The following is a 25,744-nucleotide window of genomic DNA, read 5'->3' on the forward strand; positions in this document are numbered from 1 at the left end:
CTTGTCTGCCTAACCACAAGCAATATGCACTTGTAGTTATCCAGACAGAGCTTTGATATAAATATTGTAGACAGGACCTACAACAATGGTACAAGGCCATCATACTGAACGTGGCAGGAAAAGGAGAGGTTTTTGGGTCAACATACATTCTCAATGTTAAGGACCTTACATAATACTGCCCCTGTGAAAAGTAATGTTTAGAATGCCGGGCCCTCACAAAAACAAGGTGTCATGCTTCATCACAGGGCCCACTCCTCACCCCGCCGAAGCAACTGTTGGCTCACACTTCGTGTGGAGTGTGACACATCTACATAGTTGGGTATATTTTTTCCTCTGTGTAGTGTTACTGTCAGGAGAGAGTTAAAATAACAAATATTTCCACTGACTCTTAGTTTGTGTTTCATACAATATGCAGCACAACAAACTATAACAATATGTCAAGCGGAGGCTCATGGCATAGGTGAGATTTGTAGTAGCGGATCTTCCAGCAGGAACGGCTCTTCCTGCGGGTTGTTTTGAATGAGTGCCAGGAGGCTGGTGCCCTGCGGTACAGGGGATGGAAAGTGAGGAAGACCAAGAAGGTACACGTGTATTTAAAAGATATTGTAAGGTAGTCAGAAGCTGTTGTCAGGAATGTGCAATTCCTGTCGCCCAACGCCCGGGACATATTGTTTGGGGTCAAGGGCAACATGTTTTCATGTTTATTTTGTCCTTGGAACAAGTAGGCCCAATCCCCTGCAGCACAAACTCTTTGGTTGCCAGTTTACAGAGAAGGGAACTGTCTGAAGTTGAGGTAATATGTGTCCATTTGTCAATGCTGTTCGAACTTGTATTTATGGTTCATTAATGAAAATCCATCATTATTAGGGTGAGCGCTGCAAATAAATGTTTTAAGGTCACACTACACTATTGACAGTGGCTACAGTGAAAAAAAAGAGAAGTGTACACACGTTTGAAAAGTTTAACAATATGAGAATGAGTATAATACTCCCAGAATGCTCTGTTTGGATGCAAATGTTTGCAGAAGCTTGTAAGCAAGAGTGATGATATTTTGTTTATAAAATAAAATGTTCAGAAAAAAATGCAATTAGGAAAAAAAAAAATTGTTTTGCTACTATGAAATTTTAGGTGCTATTTCTTTGAAGTGGCATTTAGTAAAATGTGTTGATGCATACTAGTATTTCCCAAAAATATCCCTAATGGAAAAATCAGTGTAACCATTTTCAACAAGATTATGGGAAGCATGAAAATAAACAAGCACTGGCAAAGCCAACTGATCAGACATTTTTTGTTAGTCTTTTGGTTTCGTCAATCCGTGCCTTGTTTTGACATGGCTTCTGTAACACTCTATTATTGTGGGAGCTGTCAGGCCCTCATCATTGTAACAAACACTGGCAAAAACAAAAAGTGTTTTTGGTCTCAAAAAGCACACATTGCCACCAGGCAACAAAGGCCCTGTGGCCCCCTCAGCACAGCACCTGACATGAGTGAGTCTGGGGGGGGAGGCCTCCATGTACTTTGTAGTGGGCCCCCTCCAGTTTCATTACGCTACTAATTGCCACAGTAGTTCCTGGCACGGAACAAAACTACTTTGTGTGCCAGTATGCTCCTTGTGGAAGAGCAGAATGCGATCACTCACAGTAAGGCCAGCCGATAGATAGAGAAACAGAAGTTTAATAAAATCAAATCAAATCATTAACATTTATAAAGCGCGCTACTCACCCGTGCGGGTCTCAAGGCGCTAGGGGGAAGGGGGTTACTGCTGCTCGAAGAGCCAGGTCTTGAGGAGTCTCCAGAATGCGGAGTGGTCCTGGGTGGTCCCGAGGCTGGTGGGGAGGGTGTTCCAGGTCTTGGCTGCCAGGTAGGAGAAAGACCTCCCACCCGCCGTGGAGCGGCGGATGCGAGGGACGGCAGCGAGCGCGAGGCCGGTGGAACGGAGGAGACGGGTGGGGGCGTAGAAGCTGAGGCGTCAGTTGAGGTATTCATGTCCCTTGTCATGGAGGGCTTTGTGTGCGTGGGTTAGAAGTTGGAAAGTGATCCTTTTGCTGACTGGGAGCCAATGCAGGTGTCTCAGGTGTGCGGAGATGTGGCTGTTGCGGGGTACGTCGAGGATGAGGCGGGCGGAGGCGTTTTGAATACGTTGCAAAAGTTTTTGGAGTTTTGCGGTGGTCCCAGCATAAAGGGTGTTGCCGTAGTCCAGGCGGCTCGTGACTAGGGCGTGGGTCACGGTTTTTCTGGTGTCGTGGGGATCCAGCGGAAGATCTTGCGAAGCATGCGGAGGGTGAGGAAGCAGGAGGAAGACACGGCGTTGACTTGTTTCGTCATGGTGAGCAGAGGGTCCAAGATGAAGCCGAGGTTGCGGTGTGGTCTGAGGGGGTTGGTGCGGTGCCAAGGGCCGTGGGCCACCAGGAGTCGTCCCATGCGGTCGGGGTGTTGCCGAGGATGAGGACTTCCGTTTTGTCTGAGTTCAGTTTTAGACGGCTGAGCCTCATCCAATCTGCAACGTCCTTCATGCCATCTTGTAGGTTGGTCTTAGCGCTGGCGGGGTCCTTGGTGAGGGAAAGTATAAGTTGAGTGTCATCGGCGTAGGAGGTGATGATGATGTTGTGCTTGCGTACGATGTCGGCGAGGGGGCTCATGTAGACATTGAAGAGTGTCGGGCTGAGCGAGGAGCCTTGAGGGACGCCGCAGATGATCTCGGTGGGGTCTGAGCGGAACGGTGGGAGGTAGACTCTTTGAGAGCGGTTGGAGAGGAAGGAGGCGATCCAGTCCAGGGCCTGGCCTTGGATCCCGGTGGAGCGGAGGCGGCTTATTAGGGTGCGGTGACAGACGGTGTCGAAGGCGGTCGAGGAGGATGAGGGCGACTGTTTCACCGTTGTCCATCAGGGTTCTGATGTCGTCTGTGACTGAGATGAGGGTGGTTTCAGTGCTGTGGTTGGTTCGGAATCCGGATTGTGAAGAGTCGAGAAGGTTGTTGTCTTCCAGGAAGTTGGTAAGCTGTTTGTTGACGGTCTTCTCTATTACCTTGGCAGGGAAGGGGAGGAGCGAGATGGGGCGGAAGTTCTTCAGGTCGCTTGGGTCAGCCGTAGGTTTCTTTAGTAGGGCGTTGACTTCGGCGTGTTTCCAGCTTTCGGGGAAGGTAGCAGATGAAAAAGAGGAGTTGATGATGGTCTGGAGGTGCGGGGCGATGATGTCGTCGGCTTTATTGAAGATGAAGTGAGGGCAGGGGTCTGAGGGGGCGCCGGAGTGGATAGAGTTTATGGTGGTTTTGGTCTCTTCAGTGTTGATGTGGGTCCAGGCATTAAGGGTGATGGCAGGGGGTGTGGGTTAGGTGTTGCTTGGCTGGGTCTGGTGTCCGAAGCTGTTGTGGAGGTCGGTGATCTTGCGATGGAAGAAGGTGGTGAGGGAGTTGCACAGGTCTTGTGAGGGCGTGATGGCGTTGGCGTTGGGGTTGGAGAACTCTTTAACGATGCTGAAGAGTTCTCTGCTGTTGTGGCTGTTTTTGTCTAGTCTGTCGGTGAAGAAATTCCTTTTGGCTGCGCGGATCAGGTGGTGGTGTTCGCGGGTCGCGTTCTTGAGGGCGGTCATGTTGTCAGCGGTGTGGTCCTTGCGCCAGGCTTTCTCGAGGGCGCAACAGGTTTTCTTCGATTCCTTAAGGGTGTCAGAGAACCAGAGAGGTTTTTTGGTGTTGGCCTGTCGATGCGTGCGTCTGAGGGGAGCAAGGTTGTCTGCGCAGTTGGTGATCCAGTTCGTGAGGCTGAGGGCTGCGTCGTTGGGGTCGTCGGTGGTGAGGGTAGGTTGGTTGACGGTGAGCGCGGAGAAGAGCTGTTCTTCGGGGATTTTGTTCCACTGTCGACGAGGGATGGGTTGAGTGCGGAGGTGGCGGGTCTCGTGTCGGAATGTGAAGTGGACACAGCTGTGGTCCACAAAAGACAAAATGTCTTTGTTAACACCAGACCAAATTAGGGACCCAATTCTCAAAGAAAATCACAAAAGTGCACCCATGGTATATGGCTTTCAATTAGTGACTTTCATGAATTCATGAGAACTAACAAAACTAGACCAGGAAATCATACTCCTAGAAAATATTTGTGAACTATATTTTAGCACGAGCAAAAATGCATGTGTAGATTTGCTCATGTGAAAATCTATTGAGCGTCTACAAGTTCACCTTCCCTCCAACCACCTTTGTCCCAACCCTGGAAGAACTTCTACTTCTGCCACTGCCAGGAGTAAACTTCCAACCTTTCTCATTATCGGAAAAGATTAGAGAAGAGCTGGTGAAAATCTTTAAAACATGCAAGTTAGTAGGTTTGCAGACTCAAAGGCATTCCAGCCCTGGAACAATAACTTACTGCTTCCTCTAGCCCCAGTATGTAGATCTGCGGAAAGATGGCAGAGTAAGGAAATTGCAAGTATTCAAGCCCTACTATAGTAGTAGCCCTGGCATAATCAGAGAGGAGATTATCAGAGCTCTTACATAATGAGATTGCTGCCATAATTTGTCGCCGCACTACATGGCACCAAAGGCACAAGTAGACTTTTTTACATGACAAGTAGATTTAAGAAGCAACCTGTCTCTTGAACAAGTAGATATTTTATTAAATTCCACACCCCTGTGTTGTGTTTTATAACAGGGATATAGATGTGCAGTGAGAGATGTGGTGTGAGCAGTGTATGGAACGGTGCAAGTTGAATACTCATTTGAATACTATGATGATTACATTTTGACACATATACCTGTGTCCTGTGCACCAGTTTTAACATCATCTAAGTGAGGAGTTGGTTGTAGAACATAGGAGGCGGAACAAATGCAGGAAGGCCAAAGTCAATTCCTTTCTCCACAGTAGAAAGGAGTCATTCAGTACAGGGAGGTTGTGACAGAGTTAGAGAATTTGCATAGTGAATTTTCAGAAATGTCTTCTATTCTACAGTTTACTTTAAATGGAAAGATGGAAAATTAATTTAATAAGTGAAAAAATGCCATCTCTGGGACCGATCGCTGAAAGGTCTAGGCACACAAAGCAACATTAACCTTATTGTTACTGTGCTATTTCAGAAGAAAGGAAAGTGAAATTAGTTTAGCAATACTATTGTGAGAAATGAAAAAAATACTAACAGTCCAATGAGCTGTTCATTTGAGGTGGAGTGATTGTTATCAAAAAAGACATGCCGACACTTGAGTTTATTTACCTAACTGAGAGTCCCAAGGAGAGGCAGGAGAAATTGTGTACATGATAATGCCACCATAACAGACTCATTTTATAAGACCCTGCGTTCAAAGGTCTGTATAGAGTCTACCCCACTTCTCGTGCCCACATGCTATGGATTATTAATTACCCATAACAGGACTTTAAGTGGGATTAAAAAGGCGGAGTGTGATTAAATGGGGTATGGCCAAAGAAGCACAAGTAGAAGTTCTTTCTAAGAGACTTGGCCCATGGAATTAACAGTGAGGCCAAAAACAAACAAGAATTGTGTGCTTCACACAGCAGCACCTGATCGGTATCTGAGCACATCCAGGTTTTTCGTAAGTGCATCCAGTCATATGCATCTAACATAAACCAGATCTACTGACTTTGCCAATGCAGGTCAGTAATGATTTTTATTCAATATCAGATACATGAGCAGCACCAATTATATTGTTGTGAATAATTAGAATTGAAAATGTTTCAATTGTGGAAATATGAGACAGGAAACTAAACATAATGAAGGTCTCAAGAAGGGGATGGTCTTCGGAGTGTCTCAGTCAAACTTGTTCTCCCCTTCACACCTCTATCTTCTGCAGTTTCACTGTTATGCACTTGCACCCTTTTTTCTCCAGACATAATTCTAAAATCCTCCACCTGCATACCTCACACATCATTGTCTTCTTGTTCATGTCACTGTCTTTTCACATATTACTTCAGCATGCATCAGCTCCCATTCACCATACCCCCTCTCTATCCCTCAAACACACCCTCTCTCCCAGACCTATAAAAACAGCATTTTATTTTTCTGGAATGCCATGACAGAGCAGCTGTCACCAGACAGTTATGTGAGCAGAACTACAGAAGGGTACAGAAGGGCTTTGGCTCCATAGTCATCTTGGGAGCCAGGAGTAGCTGCTTCGATTAGGCAGAAGTTGTGGGCTTCCATAAAAAAGTGCTTGCATTCCCCACAGTTGTGGTTAACTTTTTAGGATCGAGCCTGCGTCACATGCGCTTGCGCATGCGTTTCGCTAAGCAGGACGCTTTAGGTATTAGAAAAGGGCTCAGAGCCCCGTCAACGTCACGTCAGTGTCTTTCATTGGCAAGTTGGCTTGCCTGTTAGAATCCACTTCCTTTGATTAGTGGAAGGCACGCATAGGTCATGCCTTTTCCGGTGGTTAGCCCTCCTCAAGCGCAGCGACCAAGTACAGAAAACATGCGAGGCTCGCTGGGTTTGTGGACTACTTTTTCTCTATTTTAGCAGCGCGATCTCGCTGGGCAAAAGTCGAGCGCTTCACATACTATCGACCTTGTAACACAGTTAATTGCACTTTTGCCGGTTACGTTCATAATTGCACTTTGCTGATAGGTATTTGTAAAGATGGATCTCCCAGTTTAGTTTAGTTCCATCTCTTTATTTCATAATTAATGTACAGCATCTCCAGCACAGCTCCGTCCTTCTTCCTCTGTCTTCCTCCTCTCAACTCCCCCCACACATTCCATTTGAGAACCCATCTACTTCATCACATTCCAGTATTGGCCCTCCTACAGCACATAGAGTACCAAGCCATCTTCACACTTCTCCCCCCTATATAAAATATATAACAAATAACAAAACAAATAACAAGAGTAGGCACGATAAGACATGAAAGATCAGACAAAGCTATTAACCCTAGTTCACAATACAAGTTCAACAAAATAATTCAGAAATTCAATATTTTAACGATGAACTTTGCACACACTTGCCATACTCCAGGAAGAACCATCCTCTAAAATTACTACATTTCGTTTGACTTCCTTCACCAATTGAGGAGCAGAATACTTGCTGTCTCCCTTCACAACTGTTCCACCTCTCCTTGTCACTACCCAATCCCCTTTATCTATGTGAAAATACTTCACACCCATTCTTTTGTTGTACTGTTGGGTATTTTTCCTCTACTCTCTCTTTCATTGCCACCCTGTCCACTCTTACATTCCTTTCAGTCTTTAACCACACTGGGCATTCTTTCACACCAGGCATTCTCCCCTTAAGAGATACAAACGGTGCCTCCCCAGTAACTGAATGTGGAGTTGTGCGATATGTCCACATCATTTTACATAATTCTCTTTTCCAAGAGAGATGATTGGCTAAAGACAACTGAATATTATCCATTATCACGCGATTCACCCTCTCAACCAAGCCGTTGGCCTGTGGTCGAAAGAGGGCAACTCTTTCATGACTAATACACATCTTCCGCAAATATTCCACCATTTCATGTGACACAAATTCCCTTCCTCTAAGACAACTTCTTCAAAGAATTCTATGACTCTCGCAGTATTCACTTGGTCAACAATTTTGACCACAAACCATTTAGAGTGATAGTCTACTAGCACAATAATGAACCTGTTTCTAGCACCCAACTTGGATACAGGACCAATGAAATCCACAGCTAGTTTTTCCCAAGGTCTTTTTGGAAATCTTACAGGGGCTAAAGGAGTTTGCCTTAGGACCTTAGTTTTGTCACTATTACCACAAGGCACACAATTCTTCACTGTCTCTTCCACCTGTTTATCTATTCTGGGCCACCAGAACAATTGTCTTATCTTCCTTTTCATTATTCCTCGTCCTAAACGTCCCTGGTGAGTTATATCAATAATGTGCTTCCTTACACCCTCAGGGGGAACAATTTGATTTTTCCTATACAACCTACCCTCCAGTACACTCATTTGATCCTTAATCCTAAAGTAACATGACACATCGCTACTTCGTTTGTCCTCATGCGTCCATCCATTAATTATTTTACTTTCCACCTTACACATAACGGAATCGTTCGCTTTAGCATCAGCCCACTCGCTCTCGCTCAAGGCCAGTTCACCCAAAATAGTTTCCACAAAATTCTCAACTCCTTCACCTACAATTTCATCCACGATCACAGGCATTCTTGACAAACAATCTGCCAACACATTTCTATTACCTCTTACAAACTCCACATCAAAATTATACTCCATCACAGAGAATAGCCACCTTGAAATTCGAGGTGTTACATTCCCTTCCAAACCACGCCCGCCCTTGAAAATATAGATCAAGGGCTTATGGTCAGTTTTTAGTTTAAAAGGCACTTTTGAAATGATTGATCCCCCAGCAACAAGCCAAGGCTTCTCTTTCAATTACTGAATATGATAATTCCGCACCCTGCAATCGTCATGAAGCAAAACCTACAACGTACTCATCACCATCCTTTACTTGAGTTAAAACTGCTCCCACTCCCACATTGCTCGCATCTGAAGTTACATACGTTTTTGCTGTCACATCACAAACACCTAAAGTGGGAGCACTCAAAATACTCTTCTTCACATATTCAAAGGCACATTTGCAATCCTCATTCCACTCATATACGACTCCTTTTTTCATCAATCTCCTTAAAGGTTCTACAATCTCTGTAAAATTCCTTATGAACTTGGCGCAGTATTCCGCTAAACCTAAGAAAGATCTCAACTCATCTTTGCTAGTTGGCTCTGGCGCTTTCTCGATTGCAGTCACTATGCTCTTCTTAGGTCTAATACCAATTCCATTAACAGTATGTCCCAAATAAGTCACTTCAGATTTTCCAATTTGACATTTTTCCTCTTTAATGTTCAGGCCTCTCTTCTCCAATCTGGACATTACTTCTTCAAATAAGAGGTCATGCTCTCTTTCATCGTTACCTGCAATTAAAATGTCATCTTGAAAGCATAACACTTTGTTCATATCTCCAAAAATCTCTTCCATTAGTCTCTGGAAAACAGCTGAGGCAGAAGCTAATCCAAAGGGCATCCTCTTGTAGCGGAATGCCCCCAAAGCCGTCACAAAGGATGTCAAATGCCTAGAATTTTCATGTAGATTAATCTGATGATATGCTGAGGACATATCCAACACACTAAAAATGCACCCTTTGCCTTTTATAGACAACTGTGAAATATTTGGTAATGGTGGTCTGTCCACCCAGATATTTTTATTTAAATCTCTAAGATCGATGCATAGACGAATCCTTCCACCTTCCTTGGGCGCTACAACAATCGGAATAAGCCATTCCGAAGACTCTATTGGCTCAATGATACCATCTTGCAACAACCTGTCCAATTCATTTTTCAAAGGTTCTTTCATCAAATTAGGTATGCCTCTCGCACCCTGTGAACTAAAGGTTTTGCATCTCTTTTTAGCACAATCTTGTGAGAAAACCCTTTCAAGATGCCGAATCTTGGAGAAAAGACTTGTGGATGCTTTTGGATTAAGGAATGACGAGAGTTTTCTTTTACTTCACCAATTCTTTCTTTTTCCAAAATCATTACAGGCTCTTTAGCATCAGAGTTCAGAATTATGCCCAAATCTTTCTGATGACGCCAGCCCAATAGATTAGTTCCAAAGTCCGTTATAAATACCCATCCTTTAACTGCTCTCCCTTTGAAAACAATTGTCATCCAAATCATGCCTATCATTTCTATTCTTTTCCCCGCATACCCCACAGCTTTTATATCCGGTTCCAACAGATTCTCATTTCCAGTGTTAACCCACAATTCCTAATAAGTCTTTTTTTGAAACTAGGGTAAATAGACTCCCAGAATCTACCAACAGATTAACTGGCAGGTTGTTCAGTAACACTTGAGCATGAGGTTTCTTCAATACACTTGTACTTTCTAGATCAACCTTGAGCGTTGAATCTTGCATACTCATGGTTTTCTCGTTAGGAGCTAGATCAATGGCGTTTCCTTCTTCCAAGTTTCCACACACATCCTGAACATCTTGAATTGTGTGACCACTACCTTCATTGTTTTTAAATTTACAGACTTTGGCAAAATGCCCTCTTTTCCCGCAATTGCGACATATTGCATTCCTTGCAGCACACATTTTGCTCGATGCAATGTGTCCAGGCGCTCCGCACCGGTAGCATTTTACTTCCCTTGAGTCGAACTTTCCCCGATTCGGGTCTTCCCAATTCCTTGTTGATTTTTTCTTCTCTTCACTAATTAGGAATTTGCTCTTATTCTTTATTTCACTGATGACATTTTGTTTTCCTTCCTTATTTGAATCATCCATTTCCTGTAGCCATACAGCCGTGTGCTCCATTCTTTTAGCAATTTGTATCGCTTCCTCCAGATTAGGATCTTTCATTAGTAATTTCTCCCTTATTTTCTTATTATAAGCACACCTTACTATCTGATCTCTTATCAGGGAATCAGATAACTGTTCAAAGCGGCAAGACAAGGCGAGTCCACGTAAGGTTGCCACATATGATGCCATATCTTCCTCAGCATTTGGCATCCTCAAGAAAAATTTAGGACGCTCTAAAACCAAATTAGTTTTAGGTGTAAATTGTAAATCTAGCATTTGCAAGGACATCTCAAACAGATTGGAGGGTTGTCCATCACCCATACCTAAGGAAACCTCAGGTAAGTCCACATAGATTCTTCTTCCTTCTATACCTAAATGATGAAGAAGACTCGCCTGCCTTCTGATAGGACTGTAGCGATCTCCCCCAATTGCCAGTAAGTAGGTAGAAAACACCTTTTTCCACTGTTTCCACGGAATAGGTGGTTCCCCAGGAGTTGCTAAAAAGGGTGGTGGCAAGGAAATACTTTGATCTCCCATAGTTCAATATTTTAACTCAATAGATATTTCTTTAGTTCCTTATATATTATAGTTATATTTTATTTATAACGTATGTACTTTTCTTCTCCTCAATTTTTTTTTCTCTTTAAAAATTGTTGTGTAGTATACATTTAATATTTTATATTTCTTCACTTTTTCTATTCACATTGCCTTTTTCCTGCCTCTCTTTTTTTTCTTTTGAAAGTCTTTCTTCGCTTGCAGGACGTAACTTTTACCAAGTCCTTCTTCGCTTTTGCAGGACTGGTGCAGAGTACGTGAGGAAGTGCTGGTGCAGGTAAGGTTCTTGTTCCTTTTAATATTTTAGTTGCCGTGTCAGGCAGGGAGCCGAGTAATGCTTCACTTGCGGCAGAAAGCCGGGCAATGTTCCACTCGCGGCATGAACTGCCGTAATGGAAATTGCTCGCTCGCGTTCTGCTCGCGGCAGAATTTCTTCAGAGCGCTGAATGCACCACGCGCTCACGTCACATACACCTCGCTCGTTTTTTTTATTTTTTTTTTTTTTATAAATACACACAGTTCGTTACGGACGCGTGGCCTTGTTTGCGTTAGGGCAATATAAAGATTATTATTTTTTCCTTGACGAAATGTTTTCCTGCGATTGAGCTTGTCACACGGAGCTGATTAAAAAGAAAATATATATATATATATATATATCTTCATATACGTATTTAAGGTTCCAAAGGACAACTTAACAGATTTGAAATTACGATATAGTTGAATAATAATGATTTTGCTCACCAGTTCTAAAAGAAATTAAGGTTTAAGAGTTCTTTTGCAAGTTTTTCTTTTCTTCTTTTATTTCTTTTTCTTTCTGTTGAACAGATGATTTATTGAGCTGTATTCGCTTCCAGGAGTGGAGATGTTCAACTCAAACCGTCTCCTGCACGGCCCCTCGTCGCCAATGTAAAGATGAATCTCTCAGTTTAGTTTAGTTCCATCTCTTTATTTCATAATTAATGTACAGCATCTCCAGCACAGCCCCGTCCTTCTTCCTCTGTCTTCCTCCTCTCAACTCTCCCCACACATTCCATTTGAGAACCCATCTACCTCATCACATTCCAGTATTGGCCCTCCTACAGCACATAGAGTACCAAGCCATCTTCACAGTATTATTACGTGTGAACTGTAGCAGCGCGATCGTGCTGTTTTTTTCTTTTAGTGCAAGAAAAATCCGGTTGGGAGTTTACAACTGTGAATAGCTGTAACATCGACAAATGCGAGACCCTAGTGCATTGCAAATGCTTGTTTTATTCAGCTGCCTGAGGTTGAATCTTCACGGCCCTCCCCACACACACACACACACACAATAACATTGTAAAGCTATTAAAGTGTCTTAGATTACTAGATAATTTATGGTGTTTTTCTCTGGCAGCAGCAGATGAGTGGAGGGCAGTCATTAACCTACATGAATGTTTAGGTCTGGCTTGACAGTGCAAACACTTATTATTCTACTGTTCTCCACTTCAACTCAAAACAAATATTCATTGCCATGCTATGTACTTGCAATGCTTCCCGGCACCATACAACAGTCCTCTAAAACCAGACCTATTTGCATTGCCAATGCTTGTTCTGTGCTGTCAGTGGTTCCTTGGGAAACTTGGAGTGTTTTCAGCTTCAGCTCTAGAGATCTCAATCTTCCCTGCTGTCATGAACACTAATTTACATCAGACACCTAGAGAAACTGCAGAAGCAAATCATCTGGGAAATCCAGATGAATTAAAACATGTGAAATGTAAACAGGGACTTCCACGACTGAGGGTTTTTAGAGTCATTGTTGAGAAATCTATCATTTTTTGCCAGTAAAGTTAAAGCGGCCACCCAGTCAAGGAAAAAAAGGTAGAAATAGGCTTCTACAATTAAGCTTTGTTTGAAGACACCTACTTGTGTGTTGAGATGTATTGTGATTTAATTCACTGGATTCGCCTTTGTGGACATGGTTAGAGGTAGTGAAGCAACCCATTTCAAAGTTAGTTTCCAATGACTGATGGGTCTGAGAGCTGGCAGGACCGACCTCACTAGGCGACTGTCAGCTGTCAATCACTCTGTCACACAGCACTAGGTACATTCCCAGAAAGGAGGAGTCAGTCACGAAATGGCAGATACAAGGGAGCTGCAGACAATGGAATGCACAGCTCCTAACCCAGCTCTCAGCTGGCGACAGCAGCCACCAGAGAAAGCATGAACTGGGGTTGTCTGCATTTTCCAGCAACTGACCTCTGGAACAGCACAAGGGAGCTGACTTGCTAGACAGGAGCAAATAATAACATGATATAGTTCCTATTCTGTTGTATAAATATTTTGTCACATGTGTTCTAGTTTTCCTCAACTATGCATATGAAGAACCTTCAAAAGCGGGGTATGAACCACTTACATTCATTACAACGTCCTTTGAGTTCTAACTACCACAGGACCCCATTTTTACACAGAACCGCGTGCCAGATATGTGACCAGAGGCAGCTTACAGCGAATATAGACAAAACGAAGACATTACATTTTACACACTTAAATTGAACCACTTTACTCGTGGAAGATTAATCAACGGGTAAAGGTCACAGTAAGTAACAGAATACTTTTCTGTTCAGTGACTTCATCTCTGTATTGGAAGTTACATATAGAACAAGCATTGGTAAAGCCAATAAGTTTTGCCTACATGAAATATGTTGGTTTTGTCAATGTTGGTCAGAGCTTTCTTTTTAAGCCATGTTGCACAGCAGCCTGTGCTACTGTGCAATGTTAAAAAGTGGGATGGGGGCATGGGGAAAGCAAAACGAGGAAGGTGTGAGGGGGTTTGAGGAGTTAGCACCAGAGGGGCAGTAACAAAGAGAAGATGTGGGTGGGAGGGGAAAGATGAACCACACATAAGGGGAAGGGGAAGTGGGAGGAGAATAAGAAATAGTGCCTCAATCACAGTGCAAGATGTGGATGGGCACTATTTAAGTTGAATCAATCTGTGGTTGGTCCATGCTTCACAGAAAGGAATGGAAGTGATGCGTGGCTTGCGCTGGTCAATTAGGAGGCAGCATAGAAGAGCGGCACCAAAGCCAACAAATGGTAAGCAATGGCCAAACTCCAAGCTCTTTATAGTAAACAATACGCTTTGCAGGCGAGAGCACATGCGCTGTAGCAAACTCGTCCTAAAAAACTGTCTTCATCCTGAGGAAGAAGCTCACAGAAAGGAAATACACCATTTTCTGTAGTTAATGCCTTCTACAACCTTAAAGAAGCACAGCTCAGCTCAGTTGGAGTTGGGGCGAACAACAAGATCTTATACTATATAATCAAATACTTCCGGGTCATGCTTGATAAAAAGTCAACACACATATTAAAGAGGTTCGTATCAACAAGGCTTTAGGTTGTTTATACATTAATCATACATTAACATGCCAGCAACATGGTTCCTATGTTTTGATTAGGCTTCCGGTAACATATTTTGGGGAGCTGGGAGAGTGGAATCCTGGGACCACCTCTTCTTGAGTGCCAACCGCCTTGTTTCAACTTCTGAATGGAGTGATGGGGAAGGACAGAATATGGTTAACAAAGCTGGGATTTCTATTTTCTTGTTAGTCTTTCATTTCATTACTGTTGTTGTTCAATTTAACAACTTACTGTGCACCAGCCGAGCTCTTTATATGATCTGTCATTAAGCTCACACATATCAACACAATGGAATACCAACAACAGGGTGTGGTTGTACGCCCCTTATGCTTTCCAACAGCAGTTCCTATATGAGTATTAAGCCCATCATACAAAGCATGGGGTTGCACAGTGGGCTTTTCCTGGGTAATTGACGGAAATTAGATTCCGTCACAGCGTCCAGTCCTTGACACCCATTTCATCAACCACAGAAAAACAAAGTAGTAAAACCGTGCAAGGATTCAAATTTATGCCTCTTCAGATTACCTGTAAATGTCTGCAGCGGATGCCTACACCACCTGGCCTTATTTCCAAAGATTGGAATGTGACCTGCTAATTACACAATGATTCTTGGAATAAATGCACTAAACTAAGGTCTTGCATAGAATACCAAACTGCGGTTAGCGGGATGCATGCAATATTCAGCAGGAGGCATGTTGATAAGCAAAGCTATTTTATGATTATTCAAACCCGTGATTTGAACTTACACAACATCCCTGTTGCAAGTGCATTAACCATATGAGCTTCTTTACCACTATTAATCCGAGACTTGCTGGATACACATAGATGTTTACAGCAGGTGTGTTAACATCTTAAAATGTAAACTGTTTTTGTTCCTCCTGACTCAGCACTTTCAGACTACATCTCCTACCCCTTTCCAAACACCATCTAATTTGTGGGTTCCCGGACTAATTAATTTCCATTTCCTGTAGTGACCTTGGTGCTTCCATAAAAGCCATGAGATCAGAGAACTCAGTATTAAATCATGTGCAAGGGCTGGGAAATGGGGGTAATAAGGCGTAGTCAGCAGTGTAGGTTTAGGAACAACCACAAACTTGCACATCCAACCCTTTCTCAATCCCAGAAAGGTCGGAGATTTACTCCAGACCTTCCCGGATGGGAATGGATCACACAAAGATTTGTTGGGGGTGTTGAAGAACAGCTTACTCCATGGGAAAACATGTATTCCCTGCGGGAGACAAAATATGCATTTGCACAGCAGGCTCCATAGTCCCGTGCATACAATCTGTGCTGTGGACAATCAGGCAGTACGGCTTGAAACCTGAAGAACTACTAGAATTATTTGTGAAATGCCACAAAATAGTAAATCTGCTTCCGTACATACCTTTACAAGGACAGGTTTACTATTTTTTGTGAAATTGCCCTTTGCATTTATACAAGTCTGCCCAGAGAAGAGTGATTATATCCCCATCCATTGCAGGCTCTGACTACTTCAATTACACCAAGCACTGTCCATTATTTGTCAGTGAATCCAATAAATAGCGAAATTAATTATTCACCTCTTCCCAATTTTTTTTTTGCCAAGATGGGGACTTTCTGTATTTCATGTCAGATAAAATTAGTGTAATTTATTAAAGTAATTGCCTTTTTCATTAGAGTGCAAGAACAGGTGGATAAAAAATTGATCTGTAAATTATTTGCTGTACGGTAAACTCGTCTGTATTTAAAACAGTTTTAATAATGGCAGTGTTATTAATTGTGGTTCTATGATATAGTAACATTTGTAGAACTGAAAAACTCACATACAGTCTGGGTTATATAAACCAGAATTGTTTTATGCTGTAAGACTATGTAGCTACACAGGGGGAGAAAGGGGGAATACAACCTAAGCACATCCTACCTCACATACAAAAACAACATAACAAATGCCTAGACTTCTATAAGCAGATGGTCTATCTGTCAGTACCTTTCTCACCTTGCAGGTATACAAAGATATTTGGCAACTTACCACCACATGTGTTCTACAGGTAACTCATGGACTAAGAATTGTAAATCACAGCAAAGCCCATGGTGTACCCTAAATAATGAGACTCTTCATTCGGTTTGTTGGTCCTTCAGTCAAGACAAATGCACATCAAAAACAGGGGGTAGAGTTACAGGTCACTGTTACGCATTCTGAGTGCCACCAGTGAGTCAAGCAATAAGATTTGTAGTTTAGTGTCTACAACAAAACTCTAAGTGCTGTCAGTCATGGCGCAGGGCATTGTGTTTGTGTTGTGTTACATCCAAAGCAATCATATCCGAATGAGTTCTAAGAACTCCTCTAAAGACTACCAATAGTATTGCTCTGCTTTAGCAAGTGTGCGACTATAGGGAAGTGCCCCTTGTGACCATGATACTGAATTGCCCTTAATGTGAGGGTACGTAGGAAAAGGAGGATTGTTCTACACTTGCATGCCCACGATTGCTGTGTTGCAGTGAAAGAAAGTCCACTTTCCACGGGGACAAAACATTGTTTGATTTGCAGTGTTCACAATTTGTTGGGGTGCTAAGGCGACTCACATCAAACAAAGACGAAGAAAACAAACATTTGTCATTTTGTTTTGAAATTATATTGCCCTGTAGATTAACAAGGTCAAGATCGGGTATGGGAGCCTTATGTCTTATCAAATTTCATGGTATGTGTGTATAAAGGTCCCAGGATGCTTGTATCCAGTCCAAGGAGGTCCCGGCCTGGCACTTGGGGGAGAAGGGTCAAGACTGAAATGCATACGGCTGGGTCCAACTTGAGTGGCATGGTGAGGCAAGAAATGGTCATTTCAACCCAGATCTGTGACTGGGGTGAGTGCTTGACAATGTTCAGAATTCCGTCCATCATCTTTTTGTGTTGTTATAGTTGCTCCTAGTGGGAACGCTATGCCCAGACGTGGGTTCCATGCTCACTGTGCCACTGGATTTAGGCTAGACTGGCTGAGGAGGGGTGATACCCCAAAACCAGTCCCAGGATATTTGTTTCCAGTCCAGGGAGGACCTGGCCTGGCAGTTCAGGCTGGACTGCTACCTTGGAGAGCAGGGTCAAGACTGATTTGCATATGGCTGGGTCCAAACTGGGGTGGCATGGTGAGCAAAAAAAAACGATGGATTCAAACCAAATCTGTGACTGGGGGGGAAGGGGTGGGTTGATTGACAAAGTTCGGCATTCCGTCCATCATCTTTTTGTGTTGCTACGTGCGTATACTCGGCAGGCAATTCTTGGAGATCTGATGAAGGCATTTTACTATTTAGGGGTAGTTTGATAGGCAGAATATGATGCAACATAATAAGGAAATTTGAATTATTGCTAATCAATTATTATCTCTTTGTGCTTTTTAATCATATTTGGGGTAACTTAACCCCTTCGGTGCCGGGGACGTAATGGTTACATCTTCCGGCACAGTGCTCCTGTGCGAGGACGTAACCATTACGTCCTCGGCCTGGAGCTCGAGGGAGCGCTAGCGCTCCCTCCGTGGGCTTCCCTCCCACCCCGCCAAGGCAGGGAGGGAAGGGGAAGCCCTTCCCCTTCCACCACCCCTAATGATGTCAGCGTGCAATTGTGCGCTGACATCATTACAGGGTACTGGTCGCACTGGAAGTCATTTGCTTCCAGATTGCGATCGGAGAAACAGGTACGTGTTTCCTCCGGCCGGTGGGGGATTTGAAACAAAGAGGCACCTGGGCGAGAGGAAAGGGTTTTCCTTTCCCCGGCAGCAGGAATGCCCACTAGGCGCCAGGGATTTTATTTTTTATGTTTTCCTTGCGTGTTTCTGTGTCTGGGAGAGGTCCCTTGGGCAAGGGTCGCTCCCCTTTGGGGGGCATGTGTTTTATGGCCATTTATTTTTAGGCTGATCTGCCCCCAAGGGGGGCAAAAACCACTGGAACGCCAGGGATGTTTTTTTATTTGTTTATTTATGTGTGGGGGGGGGGGCATGGAACTGTTGGCAATTTCTGCACCCCTAGGGGGCAGATTGTCCTATTTATTTTTAGACCCATCTGCCCCCAAGCGGGGCAGAAGCCACTTAGGCACCAGGGATAGTGTGTGTGTGTGTGTGTTTTTTGTTTGGGGGGTGGCCCCTTGGGCAAGGGTCACTCCCCATGGGGACACACTACTAAAGGTATTTCCTGCCCCCCTGTGGGGCAGATAGGCCTATTTTTTAGTTGGCCCATCTGCTCCTATGAGGGGGCAGAATCCACTTAGGCATCAATTTCTAAATGCTTGATGGTTGGGTGTTTGTCAACTGGCGAAGTATTTGCATTTGTGATAAAAAATAAAATCTCCTTTTTGTTCTAGCTCAAAGCTTTTGCTTTCTTTGCTGTGGCTCCTTGCGGTTTTGGCGGTGGTTGACCTGTGGTTTGCATAGTTACATGTTTCAGGTAAGTAAAAACAATTTACTCCAAAGGAGTATTGTTGCCATGCATGAATGAAATGTTTGAAGGTGGTGTACAAAATGCAGGATTGTGTGTGAAATTGTCCTTAGATTTGCGCACAATGATATTTGTGTTGTCATTTGCTTTTCTTTCTTTCTTTTTAGTGGGATATCATTGGTGATTGCTGTGTCTGTGCAGAGTAGTTGCTGGTGAGTCAAGCTTTTTCAGGCAAGTGAGCGGTATAGTTTTTGAGTTTATAACTCTTAGTGATAAAGTTACACTTTATTATTTATTTATTTATTTATTTATTGGATTTATATAGCGCACAGCTACCCGGAGGTTTCCCGGCGCCGAGACAATGCAAGACAAAAGGCAGGGTCAGGACATCAACTCGGGCGATTACTGGTTAAAAAGCCATGTCTTAAGCTCCTTACGAAATCTAATGAACACCCTTTCATGCCGTAAGTGAAGAGGAAGAGAGTTCCAAAGAGAGGGAGCTAGGAAGGCAAAAGAACGTTCCCCCATTTTGACACGTCTGAATCTGGGCACCTGGAATTTGTGTTGATTGGAGGATCGAAGAGAACGAGAGGGCCGATAGAGTTGGACCAAAGTTTTAAGGTAGTTGGGAGCTAGGCCCATAGTAATTCTATGCATATAGCATAGAGCTTTGAATTTGATGCGATTCTCAATTTTCAGCCAATGTAGTTCACGAAGTGCACCAGAAGTGGGAGCAATTCTGGGAAGTTGACAAAGAAGCCTGGCCGCAGAATTCTGAACAACTTGAAGTTTGTGTAGTACTTCTTTATTTGCACCCAGATAGAGCACGTTTCCGTAATCCAGTCTAGAAGTAACCAGTGCTTGGACCACGGTTCTTTGAGCAGCCACAGGAAGCATCCAAAGAATTTTACGAAGCCACTTTAGGATAGCAAAGCAGGTAGAAGCTACTTTGGTCACCTGCTGTTTCATAGTCAACTGGTCATCAATAATGATGCCCAGGTTACATGCAGAAAGAGAGGGGATTGGGGGGGGCACCCATCTCAGAGGGCCAGTGTTGGGGGCCCCAGAGTGATTTTTTGTTTCCAAAAATGAGGAGTTCTGTCTTTCCTCCATTAGGTTTGAGTTTATTAAAATGCATCCAATTGGCTATCTTAGATAATCCTATTTGCAAAGAGGGAGAGTTAGAGGTTTCTTTGGAAGAAAGTGAAAAAATAAGTTGAGTATCATCAGCATAAGAATAGATAGTTAGACCAGCTTGTTCTGCTATGCTTGCCAAAGGACTGACATATATATTAAAGAGTAGTGGACTAAGAATGGAGCCCTGAGGGACTCCATAAGGGGATGCGTGAATCAGAGAGGAAGCTGTGTGAGAGAAAACCTGAAAAGTCCTATTGGATAAAAAGCTGGACAGCCACAAGAGGGCTTTGCCGCCAATACCCTTGATGTTAAGAGTTTTTAAAAGAGAAGAGTGAGATACAGTATCGAAAGCTGCGCTTAAATCCAATAGGATAAGAGCTACTGTTTCTCCTTTATCAATTTGTTGACGGATATTTTCAGTCACACCCAGTAGAGTCGCCTCCGTTGAATAGCCGGCACGATAACCAGATTGAGAAGGATGGAGGATATTACTGGTTTCTACAAACTGGGTCAATTGAAAATTAACATGTTTTTCCAGGATTTTGGAAAAAAGAGGAAGGAGAGAAATTGGGCGAAAATTAGAGAAAATTTCCGGATCAGAGTTAGTTTTCTTTAATAAAGGAAGGACCATTGCGTGCTTCCATAAAGCAGGAACATAAGTTTCCATAAGTGACATGTTAAGGAACTGCATAATGGAAATAAGTATGGGAGGGTCTAGCTTTTGAAGTATCGTAATGGGGATAGGATCTTGCGGGGAGCCAGACTTGATGCTTGTAAGGATCTTAGAAAAAGAGGCAGTATCCATGGGGAGCCATTCATTAAGTAAATTAATATTATTAACTTGAGTCATTTCTTGAGTGATAGGAAAAGATAAAAGGTGGTTGGATTGAGGTTTAATACTAGTGCTGGGATTGTTAGAGTCGTTGTGGAATTCAGAATAAATTTTGTCAATTTTATCCACAAAGAAATTTGCCAGATCGTTGCATTTTTTAGGGTCAAGATCAGGGGGCTTAGATAAGCGGGAATCACCAGAAAGTTCCTTAACTACTTCAAACAGCACTTTGGGGCAATTCTGAGATTGTAAAATAATCTCGGTGGCATGTTCGGCACGCGCGATGTTACATAGTCGGTGATAGTTAAGAAGGGCTAGTTTGTAAGTGGATTTCCGGTCAGGATCATAGTTTTTACGCCATTTCCTTTCCAAGTTCTTGCACTTAGTTTTTTCTATTTTGAGTATTTCTGAGAACCAGGGGGCGGGAGGATGCTGATAGCCCTGTTTATTCTTTTTATTAGATAGAGGAAGACATTCATCTATTGCAGAGGTTAGCCAATCACGGATAACCCCGTCATCTCTTATACTCGTAATCGATGGTAGGGTTTTTTTCAACATTAAATTCAGAGTCTTAATATCTAAATTTTTCCAGTTTCTATAGGTACTGGATTTGGCAAGGGATACGGCGGGAGTAGGACCCCGTGATTGTGCAATCGTAAATTCCACCAAAAAATGATCCGACCATGGAATAGGAGTGGCTTGTTTACATGAGATGGTATCAAGATTGGAAAAAATGGGGTCTAATATATATTACTATATATATAGATATTACTTATCTTACAGAGTGCTGGTTGTTGGTGGTGCATTTGTCCAGTTACTTTTCGTAGGAAAGATCATGGCTAGCCGCAGGATGACCGCTCAGCAGGTGGTTGGTACGTGTAGGAGGCTGGCCTGGCTTATAGTGGGTGCCTGATGGTACTTACACCTTGTGCCAGGTCCAGTTATCCCTTATTAGTAGATTAGTAGTGTTCTAGCAGCTTAGGCTGATAGAGATAGCTATAGCAGAGCAGCTTAGGCTGAACTAGGAGACATGCAAATCTCCTACTATACCACTTATATCATATATCACTATATCATAAGAATCACAATACTCAGAGTTACTAAAAATAAAGGTACTTTATTTTAGTGACAATGTGTCAGAAATATCTCAAAGGATATACTCCCTTAGGAGGTAAATAAAATACACAAAATATACACACAAACCAAATTCAGATAAGTGAACAGTTAGAAAAGTAGTGCAAACACTGTAGAATACAATAGGATGCAATAGGCCTGGGGCAACACAAATCATATAGTAAGAAAGTGGAATGCGAACCACTTAGGGACCCCTGGCATATTGTAGTGTGTAGAGGGTCGCTGGGAGTGTAAGAAAACACTAAAGGTGTCCAAGATACCCCACCCCAAGACCTTGAAAAGTAAGAGTAAAGTTACCCTACTTCCCCAGAAACACACTAAAGTCGTGATAGGAGATTCTGCAAAGCCAACAACTGACTGAAAAGCACTGAAGACGGATTCCTGGACCTGAGGACCTGTAAAGGAAGGGGACCAAGTCCAAGAGTCACGAAAGTGTCTTGGGGGGGGGGGGGGAGGGTGTCAGGAGCCCACTAAACCCCGGATGAAGGTGCAAAATGGCTGCCTCCGGGTGGAAGAAGCTGAAGATTCTGCAACAACGGAAGATGCCAGGAACTTCTCCTTTGCACAGAAGATGTCCCATGGCGTGCTGGAGGATGCAGAGTTGTTTTGACGCAGAAAGACCACAAACAAGCCTTGCTAGCTGCAAAGGTCGCGGTTGAAGAAAATGGGTGCTGTCCGGGCCCAGGAAGGACCAGGAGGTCGTCCATTGGAGGAGGAGACAGAGGGGGTGCTCAGTAGCACAGAGAGCCCATGCAGAAGCAGGCAGCACCCGCAGAAGAACTTGAACAGGGGTTCAAGAAATCTGAGCACGGCGGTCGTCTCAACACTACAAAGGAGGGTCCCACGAAGTTGGTGGTCAACTCAGCGAGTGCTGGGGACCTGGGCTATGCTGTGCACGAAGGATTCCTTGCAAAAGTGCACAGAAGCCCTAGCAGCTGCAGATCACGCAGTACACAGGATTACTGTCTGGCGTGGGGAGGCAAGGACTTACCTCCACCAAATTTGGACAGAAGGACCACTGGACTGTCGGGGTCACTTGGATCCAGCCCCTGTGTTCCAGGGACCACGCTCGTCAAGATGAGAGGAGACCCAGAGGACCGGTGATGCAGAAGTTTGGTGCCTGAGTTAGCAGGGGGAATATTCAGTCGACCCACGGGAGATTTCTTCTTGGCTTCCAGTGCAGGGTGAAGGCAGACAGCCCCCAGAGCATGCACCACCAGGAAACAGTTGAGAAAACTGGCAGGATTAAGCGCTACAATGTCGCTGGTAGTCTTCTTGCTACTTTGTTGCAGTTTTGCAGGCGTCCTGGAGCAGTCAGTGGTCGATCCTTGGCAGAAGTCGAAACTCTGGTGAGCTCTTACATTCGTTATCTAAAGAGAAACCCACAGGAGAGACCCTAAATAGCCCTCAGAGGAGGATTGGCCACCTAGTTAGGTAAGCACCTATCAGGAGGTGTCTCTGACGTCACCTGCTGGAACTGGCCACTCAGAGGCCTCCACTGTGCCCTCACACTTCTGCATTCAAGATGGCAGAGGTCTGGGACACAGTGGAGGAGATCTGGGCACCACCCCTGGGGTGGTGATAGACAGGGGAGTGGTCACTCCCCTTTCCTTTGTCCAGTTTCGCGCCAGAGCAAGGGCTGGGGGATCCGTGAACCGGTCTAGACTGGTTTATGCAAGGAGGGCACCATTTGTGCCCTTCAAAGCATTTCCAGAGGCCAGGAGAGGCTACTCCTCTCAGGCCCTTAACACCTATTTCCAAAGGGAGAGGGTGTAACACCCTCTCTCAGAGGAAATCCTTTGTTCTGCCTTCCTGGGACCAGGCTGCTCAGACCCCAGGAGGGCAGAAGCCTGTCTGTGGGTTGGCAGCAGCGTAGCTGCAGAGAAAACCCCTGAGGGCTAGTTTGGCAGTGCCCGGGGTCCATGCTGGAGCCCCGGGGATGCATGGGATTGGCACCCCAATACCAGATTTGGCATGGGGGGACAATTCCATGATCTTAGACATGTTACATTGCCATATTCGGAGTTACTATTGTGAAGCTACATATAGGTGTTGACCTATATGTAGAGCAGACGTGTAATGGTGTCCCCGCACTCACAAAGTCCGGGGAAATTTCCCTGAACAATGTGGGGGCACCTTGGCTAGTGCCAGGGTGCCCTCACACTTAGTAACTTTGCACCTAATCTTCACCAAGTTAGGGTTAGACATATAGGTGGCTTATAAGTTACTTAAGTGCAGTGTAAAATGGCTGTGAAATAACGTGGACGTTATTTCACGCAGGCTGCAGTGGCAGGCCTGTGTAAGAATTGTCAGAGCTCCCTATGGGTGGCAAAAGAAATGCTGCAGCCCATAGGGATCTCCTGGAACCCCAATACTCTGGGCACCTTGGTACCATATACTAGGGAATTATAAGGGTGTTCCAGTGTGCCAATCAGAATTGGTAACAATGGTCACTAGCCTGCAGTGACAATTTTAAAGACAGAGAGAGCATAAGCTCTGAGGTTCTGGTTAGCAGAGCCTCAGTGACACAGTTAGGCACCACACAGGGAACACATTCAGGCCACAAGCTATGAGCACTGGGGTCCTGGCTAGCAGGATCCCAGTGAGACAGGCAAAAACAAACTGACACACAAGTATAAATGGGGGTAACATGCCAGGCAAGATGGTACTTTCCTACAGTATGCTTTTTGAGTCACTGTCTGATCATGATTATGAGACAGACTCTGTATCTGAGGCAGAGGAGGAAGTGAGAGATTCTGGCAGTGAAGTTTCTGTCGGAGAGGAATCTTCTGATGAGGAAGCCACTCTCAGTGCAGATGAAGGGCCTGTTTTAGAGGAGGACACTGATGTGCCATTAGTGCAGTAACCTGGGGCTGAAAGGTTTCCCGTTAGAAGACCTGAACTCTGGGTTGCCCCAAACATGGAGCAGCCAGAGTTGCCTGCCTTTACTGGTCTCCCGGGTGTAGAGTCCATACAGATAACTTTCTGCCTGTCAATTTCTTTGAGTTATTTATGGATGATATGTTTTTGGAAGAGATTGTTGAGCAGACTAATTTGTATACAGAGCAGTATTTGAGGGACCACGCTGCTAGACTTAGGCCACACTCTAGAGCTACACAGTGGATTCCCACAAATTTGGAGGAGATGAAAAGGTTTTTGGGTTTGACTCTTTTGATGGGGTTGATAAGGAAGCCGTCACTGGCTTCTTGTTGGTCTACTAGTCCCTTGATGGCAACAGCTATATTTGCTGCAACCATGAGTCGTAATCGGTATTTGCTTCTTTTTAGGATGCTGCATTTTGTTGACAATGCATTAGCCTTGCCACAAGATCACCCTGATTCTGACCGTCTTTTTAAGATTAGGCCTGTCCTTGATCATTTTATAGAGTGGTTTTCAGAGGTCTATGTTCCAGGCAAAGAAATAGCTGTGGACGAGTCTTTGGTCCTCTTCAAGGGTCGTTTGTTTTTTAGGCAGTACATTCCTAGCAAGAGGGCACAATATGGAATTAAACTGTATATGCTGTCTGAAAGTAGTACAGGATATGTGTATAGTTTCTGTGTCTACACTGGTAGGGATTCCAGTATTGACCCCCCTGGTTGTTCTCCCACTTTTGGAGTTACTGAGAAAATTGTGTGGGAATTTGGTAGGCGACTGTTTAACAAAGGTCATCATTTGTATGCAGATAACTCCTACACTGGAGTGCAGTTGTTCAAGGAATTGTTTAGAGTGGACACTGTTGCTTGTGGCACAATTCGTTGTAACTGGAAAGGCTATCCAAGGGAGCTTGTCTGTAAAAAACCTGAGAGGGGACAGTGCTGTGCCTTGCAGAATGATGAGCTGCTAGCTTTGAAATTTTCAGACAGGAGGGATGTCTACATGGTAAGTACCATCCATGTTGAGAGTACTTTCCCCGTGACTGTTTGGGGCCAGGTTGCTTAAGTGCACAAACCTGTGTGCATTTTAGATTATAATAAGCACATGAGAGGTGCAGATAGAGTTGATCAGAGGTTGGAACTTTATACTGCTATTCGTATGTCTTATGTTTGGTAT

At 44.0% G+C, this 25,744-nt stretch overlaps 1 protein-coding gene across 3 annotated transcripts in view; it reads right to left on the reverse strand.

Moving 5' to 3' along the window:
• TANGO2 (transport and golgi organization 2 homolog) overlaps nucleotides 1-25,744 on the reverse strand; it is a 379,061-nt gene that overhangs the window by 334,725 nt on the left and 18,592 nt on the right. The gene's annotated exons all lie outside the window — the stretch shown is intronic.

This window comes from Pleurodeles waltl, chromosome 11 (assembly GCF_031143425.1).
Source record: "Pleurodeles waltl isolate 20211129_DDA chromosome 11, aPleWal1.hap1.20221129, whole genome shotgun sequence".
Taxonomy (NCBI): domain Eukaryota; kingdom Metazoa; phylum Chordata; class Amphibia; order Caudata; family Salamandridae; genus Pleurodeles; species Pleurodeles waltl.